This window comes from Fukomys damarensis, unplaced genomic scaffold (genome assembly GCF_012274545.1).
Source record: "Fukomys damarensis isolate Sample0158 unplaced genomic scaffold, DMR_v1.0_HiC HiC_scaffold_4, whole genome shotgun sequence".
NCBI classification, from domain to species: Eukaryota; Metazoa; Chordata; class Mammalia; order Rodentia; family Bathyergidae; genus Fukomys; species Fukomys damarensis.
This window is the reverse complement of record NW_022900916.1, coordinates 44472084-44492661: the sequence shown is the minus strand read 5'-3', so window position 1 is coordinate 44492661 and position 20578 is coordinate 44472084. Positions and strand designations below refer to the sequence as shown.

The following is a 20578-nucleotide window of genomic DNA, read 5'->3' as shown; positions in this document are numbered from 1 at the left end:
CTGGGCTGTCTCCAGCCTCTGAGCCTGTCATTTTATGATGTATACCTGTGGCAGAATTATCTTTTTTCAAACAGTGCTTTCATCAAATCAGTCTCATAGAATCACTTTCTCTTGCTTATATCATTTTATTTAAAAGGCTGAGTCTAGCATCTAAGGCCTTTTATCAACCAGGGTCCACAGTCCTCATATTTTCTTACCAAGTATATCATTACTCTTCAATTTACCCCTATTCTACCCAAAACAAGTAAACCTTTCCCTCCCACATATATCTTAATCATCCCCTTTACATGCCGTTTTTTTTTCCCCCTTCAAAGCCTCAAATTCCCTCCTTTGTGATTTTCACTGGCCATGCTTATTACTTCTATCTAATTCCCTCCCACATATATCTTAATCATCCCCTTTACATGCCGTTTTTTCTTTTTCCCCTTCAAAGCCTCAAATTCCCTCCTTTGTGATTTTCACTGGCCATGCTTATTACTTCTATCTTTGGCTCTATGGCTGCAGGAGTGTCTGCTTCCAGACAAGAAAATTCTTTCTCCTTCTCACATAATCTATCTTTTATTTCTTTGAGACACTAGTGCTTAACAGTCATCTAAGTTAACTTTTATGTATGACTGGAAATCTTATATCATTAATCAGATAAATTGTGAACCAAAATGTAAGCAAACTATGTATAACTTTAGATAAATGAATGAACCCTTAAAATACCAAATTTATTCATATTCTCAACAAATATTTATTGAGCAACTTCCACATGCTGGCTACTATGCCAGTAGCTAGGAATAGAAAAAGATATTTTAAAACATTCCACAAATAAAAAATACTCTGTACTTTGAAAGGCTTCTCTTAAAAATGTTCTCATTCCTAAGATGACAAGTCATTTTTCTTTCAAGCTTGGTTATCATTGAGTCACTTAAATACCAAAGCTTTATATCTAGAAAGCATTATTTAGTACAGCAGTTAAAAGAATTGGCTCATTTAGCAAATAGTTATTGAGTACCTACTAGGTCCTAAATGTTTGAATGACTGAGCTCAGTAATGAGAGAATTCTTAAAAAATCTTACTGTATCCTCTGTAAGAGGAAAAACATTTGACTTTATTAAAAATGTTGACAAGGTAAAGACATGGGATACTTGCTTTCAGAAGACCTGAAGATCACTCTGAACATTTAGTAATGTTGTGCCTAATTAAAACCCCACACACCACTCTTATAATAACATCAAATCTAAGTATCAACTGTTTTATCCTTAAAGGCAGACCAAAACTTTCCCCATGCCATTGCTATATCAGAACGTTTTCCCCAAACATGTGTCATTTTTTTCTTTTAACCTTCTAGATGAAAATGACTGAAAGCAAGAATATATTTGTTTTATGTAGTGGAGCTGTTTACATCATTAAAATTCCAACTCATTACTATGGAAAGAAACCTTCTGGGTACTTCAAACATTCTTAAAAATAAAAATATTGCAGTTCCTCAGTGTATCATATTACAAATTAATTGCCCTGTAAATTTCTGAATTCTTTCCTCCGTAATTTCGTGGTGCAAGTCTGTCTGTTTCCCTGACAGTGTTTCTTTTGCTTGCTTTGCCATGTGTTGTCCTGGCCGAAGAGAATGTGGACACCCAGAGAAGTGTGAGTCCCACACCCACCCCAAAGGCTGCAGCAGTTCATGCAAGTGCGTTTTCCAGAATGGCTCTAAGCTGCTGCTGACTGGAGAGACTCCTTTCTCTTCTATGATGTATATAATGAACAAGGGTTTTATTTTCATCTCTTAATAGCTATATATTTTTAAAGACTGAATAATAGCACTATTACAATGAAAACTATTAGAGTGGGCTCCTATTGGAGAACATCTTCTCATTAATGACCTTGAATCTGAAATGGGTCTAAGTCAAACACTCCGATATTATGAGCAAGCTTTGAAGATCTTTTGTAATCTACATACTCACAAGACTTATAGTTTTGAACGGTGAAGAGTCCAACTATCTGTTTGAAATCACAGACAGACCACAAAATCAGAATCTGACCCAAGTTTTGTTGGATCTGAAGCCTATGCAATACGGGGAGACCCTCACAAAAAGTTGTAAAAATAAGTTGTAAAAGTGATATTTGTTGTCTGGGCATTTAGCTCAGTGGAGCCACACCTGCCTTGCAAGCACAAGGTCCTGAGTTTGATCCCTGGTGCTGGAAAATAAATAACTAAAATAATAAGTGTTATATTTGCTTAAAATAAAAAAATAAATTATCACATATTATTTTAGATTCAGTTCTTTTCTTTTCTTTTCTAGACAGATCTGTTAGGCTATTTGCCGGAAATACTAGTGGAGAAATGCTTCCTCATGACACCCGAAACTCACCATAACTCCAAGAAATTTAGAATACTCAGCAGCTAAGGCACCTGGAATCATCATTTCATACACTGTATGTCTGGCAAATTTACTTCTGTATGATCAAAAAAGAAATGAATAAATAAAACCTTAATATTCATATAATATATAATTATATTTATATATTATATGTATATATTTATATTGTATTTGTAAATATATTTAGTATTTATAATTTAATCAAATGTTTTATACCAAAAGCTTAAGTTCTGATTTTAAATACCATAGTTAAATGCATAATTCGCTGGGAGGTTTTGCATTCTCAAGGTGCTTCAAATAGTAATACAGGTTACCATTCAGTATTATTTTATGAGAATAATGAAAATAAATTTTCCTTTGATGTCCCACGTCCAGTTCTGAGGACATGAAAATGGAATTTTGGTCTCCACACATCTGTCTGTAGCTCCTGAAAGAGTATTTTTGGCAGTTCACTGTAGGCAACCCTATGTAAACTCATTAAGGCACCTCTGTGCATTTTGATTACTGTTTATTTAAAAGATTGTTTGAGTTGCTTTTTCATTTTGAGTACAATCTTGGTTTGCCTGAAGTCTCACAATTCTAAAGCAAATTTCAAAATTCTTTCAGCTGTTTTTGTTAGAGACCAGGCCTTAAGGCTTGAAGCACTGTTAAGAAAATGATTCAGATTTTTTGTTTATGTAAATATATTGCTAACCACTTAGCAGCCAGATGTTTGAAAAGTATCCTACCAAGAGAACAATACACACATCAGCGGATACATTCTTGTATGATTTCCAATAGGTCAATCTTATTCTAGCGTCTGATATATGCATAGTGATTTAAAATGTTACTGTTATTAATATTTACTTTGTATCACTTTTTGAATAACCTCCCTAAATATAAAACAATGTCCTTCTTAGTAATATATATTGTACACAAATAGCTAATACTTTCTAAGCATATATTACTATAGAACAATTTAAACTAGTCTGTCAAAATGAGCATTTCAGGATTCTACTTTATTCATTACAGATGTTGAAGGCATGTATACTGCTGCCGAGAAATTTAAAGAATTGATGTTTTAAAGCAAATTATCATTAGGAGCTACCTTTTAGCCTGTCGCTATTCAAAGTAAGTCCAGCACTGGCACTGTTGACAGCCTCGGAGGGTTTTCTAGAAGCTTTCTAGACGTTTTCTAGGACTTTCAGCCTCATTCTGTACCTAATGGATAGAAATCTGAACTTAGGGCCCGGGATTACCTCAGTGGTTCCACTGCCTGCCTCACAAACGCAAGGTCCTAAGTTTGATCCCTGTTTTTTAAAAAAATCTGAACTTATGTGCTTCATATTCACTTTAAGATTTTAGAAGCCTGTCCAGCTGAGTTCTTTGACTTCTATGAAGTTCTGATTGATATTTCAGAATTTACTTTCTCTTCTCTGGAAAGAATTATCCCTGTCTCAATTGGAGAACAACTCATCCTGCCAGTGCTTTTATCTTAGTACCCACCACACGCAAATACTATTCATTCCTGTTTTTCTCTGTATAATGTAAACTAACTATGAGTAGAAAACAAATTTTACTTGATTTATGTCTACTTGGAATAATGCTAACTATATATGAAAATTGTTAAATCATTGGCTGATTAATAAATAAAATAATCATTATAGTCATCTAATTTACAGGTAAATGGATGGTTGCATATTGTGTTCAGGTGAAAATTCAAATTTTGTTATAAAGAAAACTCTGACTTATAATGTTCAAGGGCACCACACTACCTCTTTCTTACCTCCAATTTTGACAGTTGTCTAATTATAAATAGACTACCCATGATGAATCTTTTTTATGAATAATCATTTATAATGGGCCTTATAATTATAAATATAAATTCCAAGAGAGATATTTCTAATGTACCCTTCATATCTGTGTTCATTCATTCTTGCAAGATATAAGGGCTTTATGTTAATATGTACTTTTGCTTAATTTTGGTAGCTTGATGTTATAAAGTGTGTTTCTAAAAACTTAATTTTGAAAAGTCTTACTCAAAGTTTACCACCAGTCACAGATGTATGTAAGTGGGGAGGTGTATGGTAAAGCTAAATGAATTTTTAACCACAGTATAGGACAGCAGAATCACAAGAGTTTTAGTAGCATCTCAGAAAGGAACTGACAACAATGTTTTGGTATTTGAGAGGATTTGCAATCTGGTTAAAGTAGGTAAACAATGCAGGAGCCTGACAAGAATTAGTGCAGGTCATTTTAACTTAGTACTGATAAACACAGTAAGGAGAGGACTCTGAGGCATGAATCTCAAAGAGTTGAAGGAAACAAACAGTTATTGGATGTTATCTGTCACACGGTTGATCAGTTCGGTGATTATTTAAATGGATTTTCTAGCAAGCCTTTAAAAACCAATCAATTGAATTATTTGCATCTTTCATTTTTCTAGGCAAGAATTTCCTAGAATAATAAATTAGTTGTGATGACAAGTGATAGTCATGTTAAGGAAGACAGTCAAATAATAAAATTATGTCTATCTATTCCATGAACACTATTGATATAGATGATTGCTGTCTTACTGTGGTTATTCTTCAGCCTGGTCTATGAAAGGATCCATCTAGGGGTGTGATCAATGTACACTGTCATCACTATTTGAGATGTCAAGACAATTTAAGGTTACCAAAAATGATATTTTTCACTTGTACAAGTGTCAACTTTTTCTGTTCTTTTGGATGTATAGTCATTTGTTAGATCATTTAGTGGCTGGATGTTTGGTCAGCACTATTCAAAATGCTAGCAATTATACTTGGGGACACTGCAAGCTGAATGAATACTAAGGGAACAATTATGACTAGAACTTGTAATTCACTTCTTAGCTAACAGAAAACAAATTGGACTGAGAATAGATTTGATCCCCAAGCCAAAGTGCCTGTACTATCAGGTTTATTAGCCAAACTGACAATCTGATGATTTTATTCTTTTCCAAAATTTTTCTAGTAATACAGTACTGAAGTTACCAAAAGATCTGAATAATTATAATCTTAACATTCCTCTCCTAAAAGAGCATATGCACCCATCTTTTTTTTCTTTTTATTGAGTTTATTGGTACATTCTAGGTATAAAGAACAGTTACATTCATTACTGGAATCTTGTACCTTTACATGACAGGTCTTGGTTCTCACTTTTTCTCCTTGTCCCTGCCCTCCCTTCACCCTCTCCTCCCCTCCCCATTTACAAACACTTTATTTCCATTTTTTCATTTTTGCATATTTTTTCTTTTCCCTTATTCCCTTTTCCCTACCCTTCCCACTTTCCCTACACCTTTAGCCCTTTTCTTCCTATTTCACACTCTTAATTATCCCATTAGGATCTTATGTACTATTATAGTTTTTCACACCAGAAAAACTATTCTATATTTACACATGTGTGACTTATTTATTTCACTTAGGCGTATATCCTCAAAATGTATCCATTTTCCTATGAATGACTCTAATTTCCCATTCTTTATGGCTGAGTAGTATTCCATTTTATAGAAAATCCACATCTTCTTTATCCAGTTTCCAACGGATGGGCAAATGGGCTGTTTCCATGTTTTAGCTATTACAAACTGTGCTGCTATAAATATAGGTGCACATATGTCACTGTGATATGATTCTTTTAATACTTTTGGAAAGATACACTGCAGAGCTATGGCTGGGTCAAATGGAACCTCTAGTCCTAGCTCTTTGAGATATCTCCATATTGATTTCCATGGTGGTTGCACCAGTCTGTACTCCCACCAACAATGGAGAAGGGTTCCTTTCTCCCCATATGCTCCCATCTTAGGGTGTTAGTGTTATAGCCAAAGAAGCAGTAGTCTGAACAAGCACCAGTCCAATTTCGTTAACTTCTCTACTGGCACTTCTGTTAAGGGAATTCTCTACTCTTTTGCTAGTCTGCTAATCATAGCATGTAGGATTATTCCTGTTTTCTATGCCTATATTAAAATTTATGGTGACTTTTTTTCTGAAAAGGAAAACTGATGGGTGAAAATGAACTCTGAGCAATGCAGAGAATGCCCTGAAGATAAGAATCTGATTACCAACATTAAAAAGCCCTTGTCTCATCTACAGGTAGAAACCACTAGGCTTTTATACATAAATTAAATTCGTATCAATATTGGGAATCAGTCATTGTTTTAGTATTGGCCAATCTGGCCCCAAGAGTTTATCAAATAGTGTTACAATATTTTGATACTACTTGTTAAAAGTGAAGTTTACAGTGTGGAAACTAAAATATATGGTAGAATATATGGCTGAATTAAGGCAAAAGAATAGTAACATTTATTTGGAAGACTTGCAAAAGTTTGTTAACAACCAAGAACACACAATATTGTATTCTTGTCCGCCTCTAAGACCTATTTTTGGGTGAATTCAATTTCAAAAGCTATCTTTCATAAAAGGTTCCACCTGTTATTTCAGTGGAGGCAGGAATTTCTTTTTCTAAGTCTAAGGTGATATGGAGTTTTGGATTTCTTGCTGTCTAAACTGTTGTAGTATTTTTCCTCCTCCTCCTCTTCCTCCTCCTCCTCCTCCTCCCCCTCTTTGTTTCCTCTTCCTCTTCTTCTTTTTCTTCTTCTCCTTGTCCTCTTCTTCCTCCTCCTTCACCTCCTTTTCCTTCCTCTTTTTCCTCTTTTTAAATCTGCAGAGTTAACTAACAGTTAAATGCAATGATCCAGGAAATCAATAAATGTATTATAAGAAAAGATCTAAATTTACACTTGGTTTCAGGAGCTATTCTTGAATTAAGAAAAGTTGCATGAGAATTTTTTCAAAAGCTTTCTGAAGTCCTACTTTCAGGACTAAATTAAGAGTCCTTTCATTTTCATAAGCATGATTTTTGGATAGCCTCCAAAAGACCTTTACATACCTCTAAATCATTCAGGTTTTTTATGAAATGTGAGGTGGTTTAGGTCATCTTCAAGATTTTCCCATTTTGTTTTTTCCATCCAACATTTTACATATGACTCCTATTCACATACAATCTAACTGGTATAGATCTGGGTCCCTTATGATATACATTCCTGTGACAAGTCTAAATTTTTCTGTAAATTTTCTATACTTTATTGTTTCTTTAAAACCTGGTAATGGCTGTCAAATCAAAGGGTGATTAGGGCTTAAAATTAACCTCAAAATTTTTTTCTTTTTTTAAAGTAATTGATTTTACTGGAATATTTTAATATACATAATTGTCACATTATCATAGGAAATTTGTACCTGTATGTAATATATCATTTTTTTTTTTTTGGTACCGGGGATCGAACTCAGGTCCTTGTGCTGCTAGGCAGGTGGTGCAACCACTGAGCTAAATCCCCAGCCCCTATATGTATTATATCTTCGTGGTGCTTCTTTTTTTCCCATTCCCCTCATTTGCAAAAGCTTTGTTTCCATATTTTCCTTTTTTTCTCTTCTTTTCTTCCCTTTTCCCCCTCCCTAGTTCCCCTTTCCATTTAAATGTTTTGTTCTTATTTCACAACATCCCTTATGTATTTTGGTCTTTATTTACACAATTTATTTGTCCAGCAAAGAAACCATGCAATATTTGAACACATGAGCTGAGCACGTGAGTCCAATGGATTTTTGTTGTTTTTGTTTTCGTTTTTTTTTTAGACAGGGTCTCACTATGTACTTGAGACTGACCTGGAAGTCACTATGTAGCCCATGCTGGTCTTAAACTCACAGCGATCCTCCTGCTTCAGCCTTCTGAGTGCTGGGATTACAGGAGTGCGCCACCATGCCCAGTCTTGTTTTTTGTTGTTTTTGTGGGGTTTTTTTAGTCTAATGTTGATAGTTCCCAACTTAGTCAGCAGGGTTTTTTTTTTTTCCTTAACCTCTCCTAGTCTGAAAAAAAAAATCCCGGCAGACCATGGAGGTGGAGAAGCATCTTCACAGTCACTCTTCCCTGTGTATACCAGGGAAATTTGCTGCCTAGATGCAACATACTCTTTCTGGAGAAAGGCAGGAGAGGCGAGCACCCCTGCACCCCAGGTCTACCCTGTGTGGCTTGATTTTGCCACAATATTGTTGTCCAGCAGCTTTTGGGGAACTTCCTAGAAAGGCAGTCGTGTGCAGTGCTCAAGTGGTGGTCCCACAGGCAGCTCTGTGAACTGCTTCCCTTTTTATAAAGTCCTATGCCTATATTTATTTGGTCTACAAGTCTTATTTCAGGTTGATTTTGGCATCAGGATGTACATCCCTTCCTTTTTTTTTTAAGAGTAGGAAAAACTTATTGAAACAAAGATAGTTTCTAAGAGAAACAGAAGGGGCACTGGAAAGTGGATTGTCCGTGTATATCTTTTCCTTTCTTCCAATTACGTGTATTTGCAATTGCTTTTCTCTGAGTAATTCCAGCAGGGTTTCTCCTCTGTTCGGCCATGTTGAATTCAACCAAAATTTTTTTTTCTATTTTGAGAGAGATTTAACTTAACTGACCAGGAGGGAAGTAGTGAAAGTCAGCAGGGGAGAAAAGATGAGGAAAAAAAAAAGAAAGAAAGAAACAACCGAGGCACGGAGAATGATGGAAGAAAAGCAGGAAGAGAAAGAGCTTGAAGGCCGAGTTGTGATTTAGAGGGGTAAGAGATGACAGGTGGTTCTAAGTTTTTGCAGTTCTCTTTAACCTTGGCCAATTAATCTCTTGGGGAAATAATTTTGAAATCGAAATTTCTTTTGAATGGAAATCCTTGGAACAAGAAGTAAACCTAGTGCAACTTCTACCTTCCTGGAAGCGTTTCCTGAAATAATAAAGTTGCATTGGATAAAAACAATGGAATAGTAAAATTATATTAGTAAAATCATTTAAGAAGGTTAGGGCATCTCACCCATCGAATGCACAGTGGTTCACAGGAATCCACAAAGATAATTATTGTTTTGCTGCAGCTCTGCCTGTATCTCTTCCCTGAGTGCTCTCCTTGCATTCTCACTCTAGTCCAGGACATTCTCCACTCATCACCAAGAGTGAGATTTTGAAAATACAATCAAAATACTTCAGTGTCGTCCTATTCGTGTTATGTGAAAAGACCAATCCTTACCAAGGCTGACAAAGTCACTGACACTGTCCTTGAACTGAGCCTGGAAGGTGGGCGCACGAAGGGTGTCAAGCTCCCCAAAGCTGCACTACCAGTCTCCCTCTCCAAAGCTGGAGGCCACAGCTCATGACAGGAGATGGATGCCCCTGAGATCCAGAATACTCCAGCCAGCACTCCGAAAGCCTGCTTCTAGGCCTTTATCTTCCGTGTGAGCCATGGCTCCAGGTGCAGGCCTCGCTACAGCCAACCACACAACTTACAGCCAAGAGGTAGCCCAGGGGTAGCTGTTTGCTGGGATAAGAATGGAACCTTATTCTGATGGTCTGCGATGTTCCTATATATGTATAACGTTTCAAGTTATAAGATGAAACTAGAGCTAAAAAGAGAAGAAAGACCAAGGACCAACGGAGGAACTAGAAGCTTAGATCGTTTTTTCTAAACTGTGTTATAACTTTGCAAATAATATGACTTACAATTATTTTATCACAGTTTTCTATCACTATCATGTTTTACATTTCTTCCATTATCTTGCCCACTTTCAGAATAAAAACATCCTTAAACCAAGCCCAGACTTGCTTCAAAAGTACAGAAAGCTCTTTTATTTGCTGTAGTATATGGAGTACTCAAGTATGTGCCTTTAGGATTTGTTTTTCAACTCCAGCGAAGTTTAGACTTGTACTAGGCATTTCAAAGTAGAAATCATCCTTTTTTTCCTGCAACAATTGGCACGTTGATTGTTTCTCATCTGAACTGTGACTCATCATTAACAGGAAAATAGAAATAGTTGCTCAGGAATTCTAAGAAAATAATTCAAAGGACTCATCCTTATCCATCTTGAAATTTCCGTCACAAAATACAATCATCATAAACACAATATGTTTGCAACAGAAAAGTATAAGCATAGTACCCCTGGAGATGAGTTCTCTGGGGGAGACAAGTTCCAGAATGGATCTTTCACAATATTTATAGTTTCTGCCCCATCTACTCAGCTTTAAATGTATAAAGATCCCTTTTGAGTGAGCAGACCATCATATGAATAGAAACTACAACATGACATTTCTTTCTCCCTGTTCTCACCGCACCAGTAAGTTAGAAAAACAAGAACCATATCTGTCTTGTTTACCCTGTACCTATCACTCAATAAATATTCCTTGCTTGAAGGAACAAAAAGTAAGAATGAACAAAAGTCTTTATTAGCAGATCTCATCAGCAAAATGTGCACAATTAACATATGGCAAAAATTTTTTTCCAGCATCCACACGTGAATTGAGAAAGAGTAACATGGTACCTGCTGCCACATTTACATGGACTTAAACAGTCAATGCTTCTCGTGTAAACTCTATCATGGCTTTTCCTCTAGTTCATGGAGCCTCTGTTGGGAGAATCATAAAGCCTGTGAGTCCACAAACCAATCAAGTTCTGCTGTATAAAGACAGTGAGCATTTTTCTTTGGGTGGGGGGAAGTCTAGTACTTTCTTACTTCACAGTGTACTTGATTTCTGAATAGCTAGTTTCAAATAGCATCTGACCATGAATATTTTATATATACATATTAAAGCAAATGAGTCTAGAGTTTCTTTTGCAAACTTCATCACTGTCTGGGATAGCCTGAGCTTTTTATCCCCTTAGTTGTCCATTATCCATTGGCGTTGTTCAGCAGTTCCGCAGAGTGAGACTTTCAGAGCATTAGTCCATGTTGATGTTCTATTGAGCATAGAAGGAATGAAGAAATGTTAGAAAACAGCTATGCACTGCAGCATACTTAGGGCTCTGAAAAGTCTTTCCATTAAAAGAAGTTTCATTTTTGAAGACCTGGACTTTCTACTCTCATTTATTTAATATACAAATTTCTTTTAGATCAAATTGTGCATGCACATCTCTGAGAACACTCTTAAGGAAACTCCAGCACAGACTACTGTATGTAATTCCACATGTTCAAACACTCCTGTTAGATCACATGACAAATAGGTCATGTTTCTGATTTCTTTTTTAAAAACTACTGCTTCAAGAAATATTTAATAATGCTTGGAAATTTTTTTTGTCACCTATCTTGCTCAACTGGGAAAGTTACGGTACTCTAGCTATGTGTTACAAATGTTAACTACTTGGAGACACACTGTGAGATTATAGTTTACTGTAACCCCAAACACACTAAAATACCATCAAGTTGAGGACAAGAATTCCTGGGAATTTCCAGGGAACCCCAGGAAAATGCAAAAGTGCTTCACTTCCTCCTCAAGACAAATGGTGTGAATGTCCAGTCAGAGTGTGAGGAGCAAACAGAAAATGTTGAGGATGCCTCAGGCTGTACATTGAAAGGCAACCAACAGTGGCCTTTATAACCACTATCAGCAAAGGAATCTATATTTCAATCTCCTCAGGAAAATCACTCTATAAACCAGTTTATGATTTTCTTTTCTGATCTTCACTGCAGCTGGTGATTGCTGAAAACGATGATCTCAGAGTCGGTTGTCCCTGCCAGAGAACTTGCACACAAGAGAGATGCCTTTGTGAAGCCAGCCATAGAAACCTGCAGAAAATTGGCCTTCTTTCTTTAATAGAACCACGCGAACAAAGATGAGTTTGTTGCTGACTCAGAGCTGAAAGCTTTGTTTTGTAAAGCTCTCTGAAATGTATTGCACTCTGCCAGAGGAGAAGAGCTCCTTCTTCAAGAGAGAGAGGAGGGAGAAAAAAAAAAAAAAAGAGGAAGAACAGTAAACGGAAATCAGACAACAAATCAAAGTGCACACCCTTCGGGTGGATATTTGTGCATGAAGTGTCCTGAGACTTTTTTTCTCTTTTGGTGAACACTGGTCACATTTCCCAAGCTGAATAAAAATGAAAGGGAAAAAGAACTTTAATTAATGGGATGTCTTTTGATTTGCAGGGTAAAACTGCCACAGCAGATGTACCAGCAAAGAGGATTAGATTGTCCCTTCTATGAGGCACTGAAATTTTCTTTTTCCCCTGTAGTAACCCCATTGAAGAGAGGCTGTCTTTAGTGTCTAAGATTCAGCACTGCAAAGGAACTGTTGTACTTGGACACAATGGGCCACTCTCACAAGACCAGACAGAAGATGTGAGGGGAGAGCTAATATCCCTTTAAATCTGGGCAAGACGGTTTCAATTTTACTATTTTTAAAATGCTAAATGAACAGAGAAAGGTGATGCATTTCAAAGTTGTTAAAATATGCATTAAAGAAAATCTGAAGACTTTCATAAATAATGTGCATCATTTTGAAAATACAAATTGAGTCAAAAAGGAATCTCAACTAATTTCCCTTTATTATATTTTAATCAGCCCAGGGTGTTTTGGTTTGGTTTGGTTTTTGATTTTTGTTTCTGATTATGGTTGAGAAATTCCTTTAAAAACTTATGTGAACAAATAGGCCTACTTAGTTCTGAAGGGAGTAACCGCCTGAATGTTGACTCTAATTGCCGTCTCAGAATCCAAACTGATTTCTAAATCGTCCAGATAGCAATGTTGTGCTTAAGCGAAAGGAGGGATAATGCATTATTGCTACTGTCCTTGATATTATTGTGAAAGGAAAAAGAGAATCAGGGGACTGCATTTCTCCTTAATGTCTAGTTCCAGGTCATTTTGTATTACAGCAGTTCTGGGAAGAAGGGACAGAGAGCTACTCAGCTGGGGTCTGGTTCTAGGGAAAATAGCTGTGATTCTCTGTTTAACTCAGGTTGTGGAAAACTGTGAATGCTGGCACCACCACAGGCTCCCTCTTTCAAGGGAGGGGTGAGGTCAACATGTTGTGGAAGTGAAAGAAATAATTCTCCCTCCCTCTCTTCCCCTCCTCCCTCCCCGTCCTTCCCACTGTGCCACAGCGCCTCAGTGATGAGTAGAAAAATCTGTCCTGGAGCAGGGAGAAGAGTTTATGCAAATGCTTCTCCGCCTCTCTTCTATGTTCAGTTCAGCTAACTCTGGGCTCAATCTACCTCCTTTTCTGCTGTGAGGCTTTGTCTTCTGACAACAAATAAAGATACAATTCACGTATAGAAATTCATGCATATGAGCGTTGGGTTTTTTTTTTTCTTCTCCTCTTATAGTAGCAAAACTGCGCACTTTAAGACAACAGGAATACTATGGGGAAAACGTCTTTTACTTTAGAGTTGTCTGAGTGATTTCTTTTCAGTCGCATCCTTTAGATGGGTACAAGTGCATGTTGCTTAAATAGCCAATCGGGTGACCTACCCGATTGTTCCCACTACTCTGAAGATTAGCCCAAGAGATTTCCTATCCTTTTCATTCTGATACGTAGACAATGTTCTCAGAGAAAACCATCATGTGCTGGGTGACCAGGCAGTGCTTTGTTGACTTTCCTGTTTCCTGATCCAGACCACTACTGTTGTCAGAGGGGAGTCCTGCCTCTCAAGCTCCATATAATCATGTCGATTAGCCCTATGTGCACATAAAGCACACACAGCCATAAGACACAGGAAGGGGCCCTGCACACATAACACACCAGGGAATGGCTCTGCAGGAGATCTTTGCAAGGCAATGTCTAGGCCAACTAATTTTTTAAAGAAATTCAGACACATGGACAAGGGCTCAGGCACGTCCCAATCTATACTGTCACATACCCGCTAATAAAATCCTAATGTCCTGGAAAGTAACAATGATCCCTTTGTTTCTACAGAATAAGGCAGAAATTTTGTAGGCAAAGAAAAAAACTTAATGCTAAGAAACATGTGAAGAAAATTAGATAAACTGGTGGTGTTCCTCTTAGTTTCATCCTCATTTGATCCATCAAACAGCTGTGAATTTTCCTTTTCTGACTACCTGATGCATGTAATTAAAGCCTTATTTATTACTCTAAATCTTCTCACTTCCATGCTAAACCATTGTAGTTCCTCTGACCTCAAAGTTACTACCTTACAGCCCTCTTAATCCCCTTGTACATATGTAAACACTAGATTCTCCCTCCAAACCCTTTGTTCTTCCAAGTCTTGCCATCCTTTCTAGGAGCATGTTTCCTAAATGCAACTGTCTTTCTCTTCCTGGTACCAAGACCTCTTATTCATAACTCCCTTCAGATGAGCAAATTAGTAGTTACTGTAAAACTACTGACCATACTGTGGGAGATGCTGTTGATTGAAATAATCTTAAAATAAAGATCTTGTGTCCAGGAAACTTATAATCAGTTGCAGTAGATATGCACAGAGGGCAGAATGAGAGATCTGCATTGGTTGGGACAAATGCTGTTACACTAGCAAAACTGTATGAGTGTTGTTGTCAGATAACAGTGGGACAGAGGTCAGGCAACACTGTTTATAAGAGGTGGCATTGGAGCCCAGATTGAAAAGGGAGGAAGACACTAGTCAGGTAAAGTGATCCCAAAGGGAAGGCACGATGGGCGAAGGCCAACCCTCTAACAGTTCAAGGCACCATGCAACACCTTTTGTGCAGTCACAGTTGCTCAGCAGGATGACTGGTGATGGCTGACACTTGCACGTGACCTTGCCCTGCAGAAAACAGCCTATTACCTTCTCGTGCCACCCATTGTGAAGTCTACCTCAATCCTCCAGGCCACAAATGTGCTTGTACTGATGTTCTTGTCCTACCTCCTTCTCCCATGTTTAGAAAGAGTTTTGGTAGCTGAACTTTTTCAGAAAAATGAGCCAAATATTCAAGAACATGGGGTGGTACAATGTGAACAGGTACAGCTGTTGAGAAATTGGATTTAGTAGTTAAAATCATATACATCTCTCTATTTCTCACCCATCCTGTCCTTTGTCCAATTTTCATCCTGTGGCTATTAGGACAGTGAGCTGAAGCATATTTTTCATGATTCATTTCTTCCTTTTTTGTACATACTGTTTCCTCAACCTTTAAAGCCTTCCTGCCCCTTCAACAGATTTCTGGTTTGCTTCTTTCTTTCTTTGTTTTGCTTTTGCTTTGACCTGCTGAACTCCTTGTGATCCAGCTGCAAATCATATGTTCTCCCAGGTGTCTGTCTCAAACCACAGGATTCTCTAAGTGGTTTTTTTTTTTTTGGTAACTTTATCTGTTTTTCAAGTGTCCTTAGCTGTTCATCCTCCTTTAAGAAAACTGTAATTAGTGGGAAGCATGCAGAAAGAACTCAGACTTCTTATCAGTAGATCTGTACTCCAGGAGAAGCATAGAACAGGGAAACTGACCAACAAATATACAATTGAATGAATTATGCTATGGTCATATGTGTAAACTCTTTTCATATTCTACTTAAAAATAAACTTTATTGGATCACCAATCTCCTATGAGTCCTACTGTAATGTTTAAGTGGGTTTCTGTTTCTCCACTACAGTACTCATGATGAAGAGTAGCCATTATTTAGGCATCTGACTCTCGATCTGAAGAAGGGGGCTGTCCTATTAAGTTTTATAACTTCCATAACCCAGTAGGTTAACTGAAATATCTTGTTTCATAATTTCTTAATGAGGGCCCCGATATTATCCCAATTGATTTCCATACAAAGAGATGAAGTAAATACTACCAATATAATACTCATTTTATAGGTGAGAAAACCAAATCTCATAGAGGTGGAGAAATTTGCCCAGTGCCAAGAGCTTTACATGAAAAGAATCAATTCTTGTAATTTCCTTTGATTATACGGCATCAGTAAATGTAATGACAGGAGCTTGATTTGGCAGTTTTCCAAGGGAAGCTACATCTTGCCTCTGGTAGAAAATGAAACTTTATTCAACAGCCTATATAGAATTTCTTTTCTTCCTCTAATTATACAGGGTAATTAGATACGCATCTATCTCCTAAAGGGCATTGGGTAGTTTTGCATTGTCTTCTCCATATCAGAGATTGATTTGATATTGCTCATGGACATCTCAGGATGAATAGTTTTAGAATTAATATATGATAAGGCAAAAACTAGCCTGCGTTTGTTTTCAAGAGTTCCTGGGAATTTAGAAACGTGTGTCTTCAATGTTTCTGGTTCTAATCATCATTGTGTAGGATTTAAAGAGTAGTATCATGAAGAGATACTTTCAGCCTGTTTGAAACCTAATAATTACTTCTTCTAGCATTTTTTCATAAATGAGAACAAAGATTTCCTAGCATTTGCCAAGTTTCAAGTACTCTACATTCAATGATTTATTTAATTCTCATAATAAACTCACACTTTTCATTCACCTTCAGATACTTGTACTTGCCTGATTGAAGAGCAATGTGATGAATTATTTAGTGGATAACTAACCCTTGCTAATGTGTCAGTTAGCTATTTTGTAACCTTAGTGTTTAGAGAAAAAAAACTCTTTATTTATTTAGAAGATGTGTCTCTCTAGAAGATACCTATGGCAGGAGTTTCAGATCAAATTAATGTGCATAAAATTTGTATTCAGAATAGGTGTTTGGAGGTCCATACACAATACACAATAGCTAATCCATCTGTTTCTATACAGAACCAATGCTGCTGAAAATATGCTCTGATGGTAGAGCATTTCTGTAACCTTGGTAATGACACCCTGCCCATAGGCTCTCCATGATTCATCAGGAAGGGACATTTGAAAAATTTTATTTAGAAAAGCAGCCAGTCTTCAGCCCAATATTTTACATCCTTTTCTCTGTCAATAAAGGTAGAACTCAATTTGGAAAACATTCATCTCTAAGTACTATGTAACTGCATATAACTGCTCTTCATAAATGGTAGTATAAGTCTCAGAAACTTGGAGTAACAGTGGAGTTTGACACAGAAAAACAAACCCTCTTTCAAGTTTCATCTGACCCCATTTAACAAGAGGGAGAATCTTTTAAGTAAATATTATAACTTCTGTCCCAAATATGTAATGAAGAAATAGTCCTAAAAATATGTCTGAGGAGAGGAGCACAGTTCATAGATTTAAAAGCACTGGATCTTGAAATCATACATGGGCGTTTTGCAGAATCGGTACTTTTTTTTTGTAGAATCAGACAAATAACAACATAGCGTAGCGATCAAATTTTGAAAAGCACAGAAGGTAGGAAAAGGATTCAGAGTGAAAACTTGAGGGCATAATACATGAAAGAGGGTGACCAGAGAAGTCTTCAAAGAGATGACATGCTGACAAAAATTTCTAGGATGAAGTGAGAGTGAGTCTTCCTGGGAACTCGTTACAAAAGTGGTTCTTCTGTCCACATCAGTAAGACCACAGTGGAAAGGCATGGGAGGGACCAGAGTGAAATGTGTAACAGGAGTAGTGGTCATAGAAAGCAACCAGGAGGTACTGGCATGAGATGATGCCTCTCTAACCTATCACAGCCTGCCTCTCTCCCTGCACAGGGTCATAGCTTGTGCTTGGATCTAGACGCAATGTATATTTCTTTCTGATCCATGATCTCAGGTGTGCAAATGCTTTCCCAAGGAGCGATCCCTTGTTCAACAGCCCCAGCTTTGGGAACTCCTGAATAGTGAAAAGAAGGCACCAATTTTACTCTTTGTGGGTGTAGGTGAGGCAGTCGCGATCTTCGTGCACCTGTCACATCTGCCTAAGGCTGCTCCAAATGAGATTCCATTTATGAAACCAAGCAAAAGTTAGTTAATGTTGTTGCTCTTTTCTTTAGTGGTTCTGCAATTATTCAATTCATGCAAAATCCCTTGAATGTGCATTCTCCAGGCAGAGTTACAAGCACTGCTCTGATGTCATGGGATTTATGTTCAGAGATATTTTTCCATGGTGTAACCTCTTAACTTGTGAGACACTATATATTCTATCAAGGAATACTGTTTAATTAGCATCTAAAATGAGAGATGCTTGTGATATGGAAGACATTGTTATTAAGCATTATTATCTATTCACAGTCAATGTATTTTCCTGAAATCAAAATCTTTAGAAAAGCACCCGGGAGTGGATTTAAGTGAGTGATCAATCAGTGAATGATTTTATCAGAATGATTCTAGACACACGGAGTAGAAAATCTCAGAGAAAGATCCTGTATTTGCTTGTGTAGATTTTCAAGATTCATAGTCTGAAATGCATTGATTTATTCCTCTGCAATTTGCAGTTTACCAAAATCAGGTGTAGCAATTCATCACCTTTCATAAATGTATATCCTTAGCAGACTTAAACTTTGAAGTAGGTGTGAGCCTTCCCCCTCATAAAACACCATTTCCATCATCTGCTCCATCAACAGTGTTTGGCATATCTGTGATTAATTTCAGTGCTTTTTATCATTGTAGCATGATGCCTTTTCCCCCAGTTTTACTGAGGGATAACTGACAAATAAAATTTATGTACGTATTGTGTGTGGTGTACATGTTTTGGTACTTTATGTGAATATTGTAAAATGAGTACTACAATCAATGTAGTTAACATATTCATCAGCACATATAGTTATATCTCCTTTTGTGGTAACAATATATAATATTTACCCTTTTAGCAATTCCCATGTGTACAATAAATTATTATTCACCATAGTCATCATGCTGTACAATAGATTTCCAAAATTTATTCAGTCTAACTGAAACTTTGTACGCTATAGCCAACATCTCTCCATTCCCTGCCTCTCCCTCTGCCTAAGCTCCTAGCAAGTACCATTCTACTCTTTTTTTCTATGAGTGTGTTTGTGTAAATTCCACATAGAAGTGTATCTGTCCTTCTGTGCCTGGTTTATTTCACTTACCGTAATGACCTCCAGGTCATCGATGTTGCCACGAATAAGAGTTCCTTTTTTTGGCCAGCAGGGTATTGCATTTTATATACCATTTATCTGTTCATAAATACAGGATGGTTGTGAAAAGATAATAATGAATGCAGACTTCTTTTCAATATACTGATTCTATTCCCTCTGAATATACTATGATCTGAATATGTCCTCCAAACTTCATATGTTGAAACTTAATCGTCGGTGTAATGGTATTAAGTGGTGGAATCTTTAGGAGACATGACTCATAGGAGTAGAGCCTTCGTAAATGATGAACAACCCTACCAAAGGAGTGGGAGGGATCTGCCTCCTTCTCTTTCACCATTCTACTCTCTGCCATATGGGAACACAACACTGACATAGCAAGAAGGCCCTCACTGGGCCCTAAATGCTTTTGTCTAGAACTTGGATGTCTTAACTTCCAGAACCGTGAGAAATCAATCTTTCTCTTTCGTTCTTTCTTACCTTCCTTCCTTTCTTTTTTCTCCTCTCTCTCTCCCACCTTTCCCCCTTTCCCCTCCCCCTTCCCCTCCCCCTCCCCCTTTCCTTTCCTTTCCGTTACAAACCTTTGTGTAGAAAGCTGACTTTCAGTAGATCCAAGTGAGGGAGCTGCTCTGCTACACAGGAAACCCCAACCCAGAAGCAGGTCCTCTACAAATGACTGAGCGCCAGGTTCCCCACAATCTGTGTTCAGTGACTGGCAAGAGGGCGGCCCCCCTTCCTGCCGCGCCCGGGGAGGAAGGGCTTTCCGCACTAGACAGGTCCCTACCAGCAGCGAGGGAGAGGCCAACCGAAGTTCCTTCAGCACTGTGTATCATTCGGCCTGGACGGGATTCTGACTTGTTCAGTCACAATCCCACAGGTGGTAGCTGCGCCCCGTTCGCTCCTCTGCCAAGCACATACACCAAATGTCTGGACCTGCAGTTCCTCTTGTACTAAGCAGGGTTACTATGGCAACAACACATCATCAGTACAGTGAAACTAACCTGTCTCACAACGGTTAAATTTCTATTGTTTATAAATTACTCAAGCTATATTATTTTGCTCTCTCAACATTAACAGGCTAAACAATATAATGTCACTTTTCTGCTACACATATAAAGCTCCTGATACCTGCAAATTAAAGGAGGAGAAGTTTACCTTGGCTAATGGTTTTAAAGAGTTCAGTCCATGCCTAATTGGCACAAAGGCAAAAAATGCATACTAGAAGGGTCTGGTAAAGGAAAGTTGCTTGATCCAAGGCAGCCGGAAAGCAAAGAGAGAAGGGAGGAGCTAAGGACAAGAGTAAAATGTTCCAGGTCATTCCTCTAATGACTTAACCCTCTAATCATGCTCCGCTTCCTAATGACACGATCCAGCTACTTTCCAGAGCTTCACCTATGAACACATGTGACCTTTGGGGATACTGTAAATCTAAACCATAACAGATAGGATATATACCCAGTGCATTGCTAAGTCTTCTGACAACTCTATTTTTAAATTGTTGAGAAACCTCTATCATTTGTACATAATAGCTATACTAATTTACATTTCCACTAATAGGTGGAA

General features: G+C 37.5%; 1 long non-coding RNA gene across 1 annotated transcript; it reads right to left on the bottom strand.

Annotated features, from left to right (window-relative positions):
* Positions 1-10669: 10669 nt before the first annotated feature.
* Positions 10670-19957, bottom strand: LOC104869940. Its single transcript, XR_782405.2, has 3 exons — positions 19597-19957; positions 19010-19096; positions 10670-11109 (listed from the first exon to the last, which is right to left on the bottom strand). It is a non-coding gene; the product is annotated as an uncharacterized LOC104869940 (long non-coding RNA).
* Between the last annotated feature and the right edge of the window lie 621 nt (positions 19958-20578).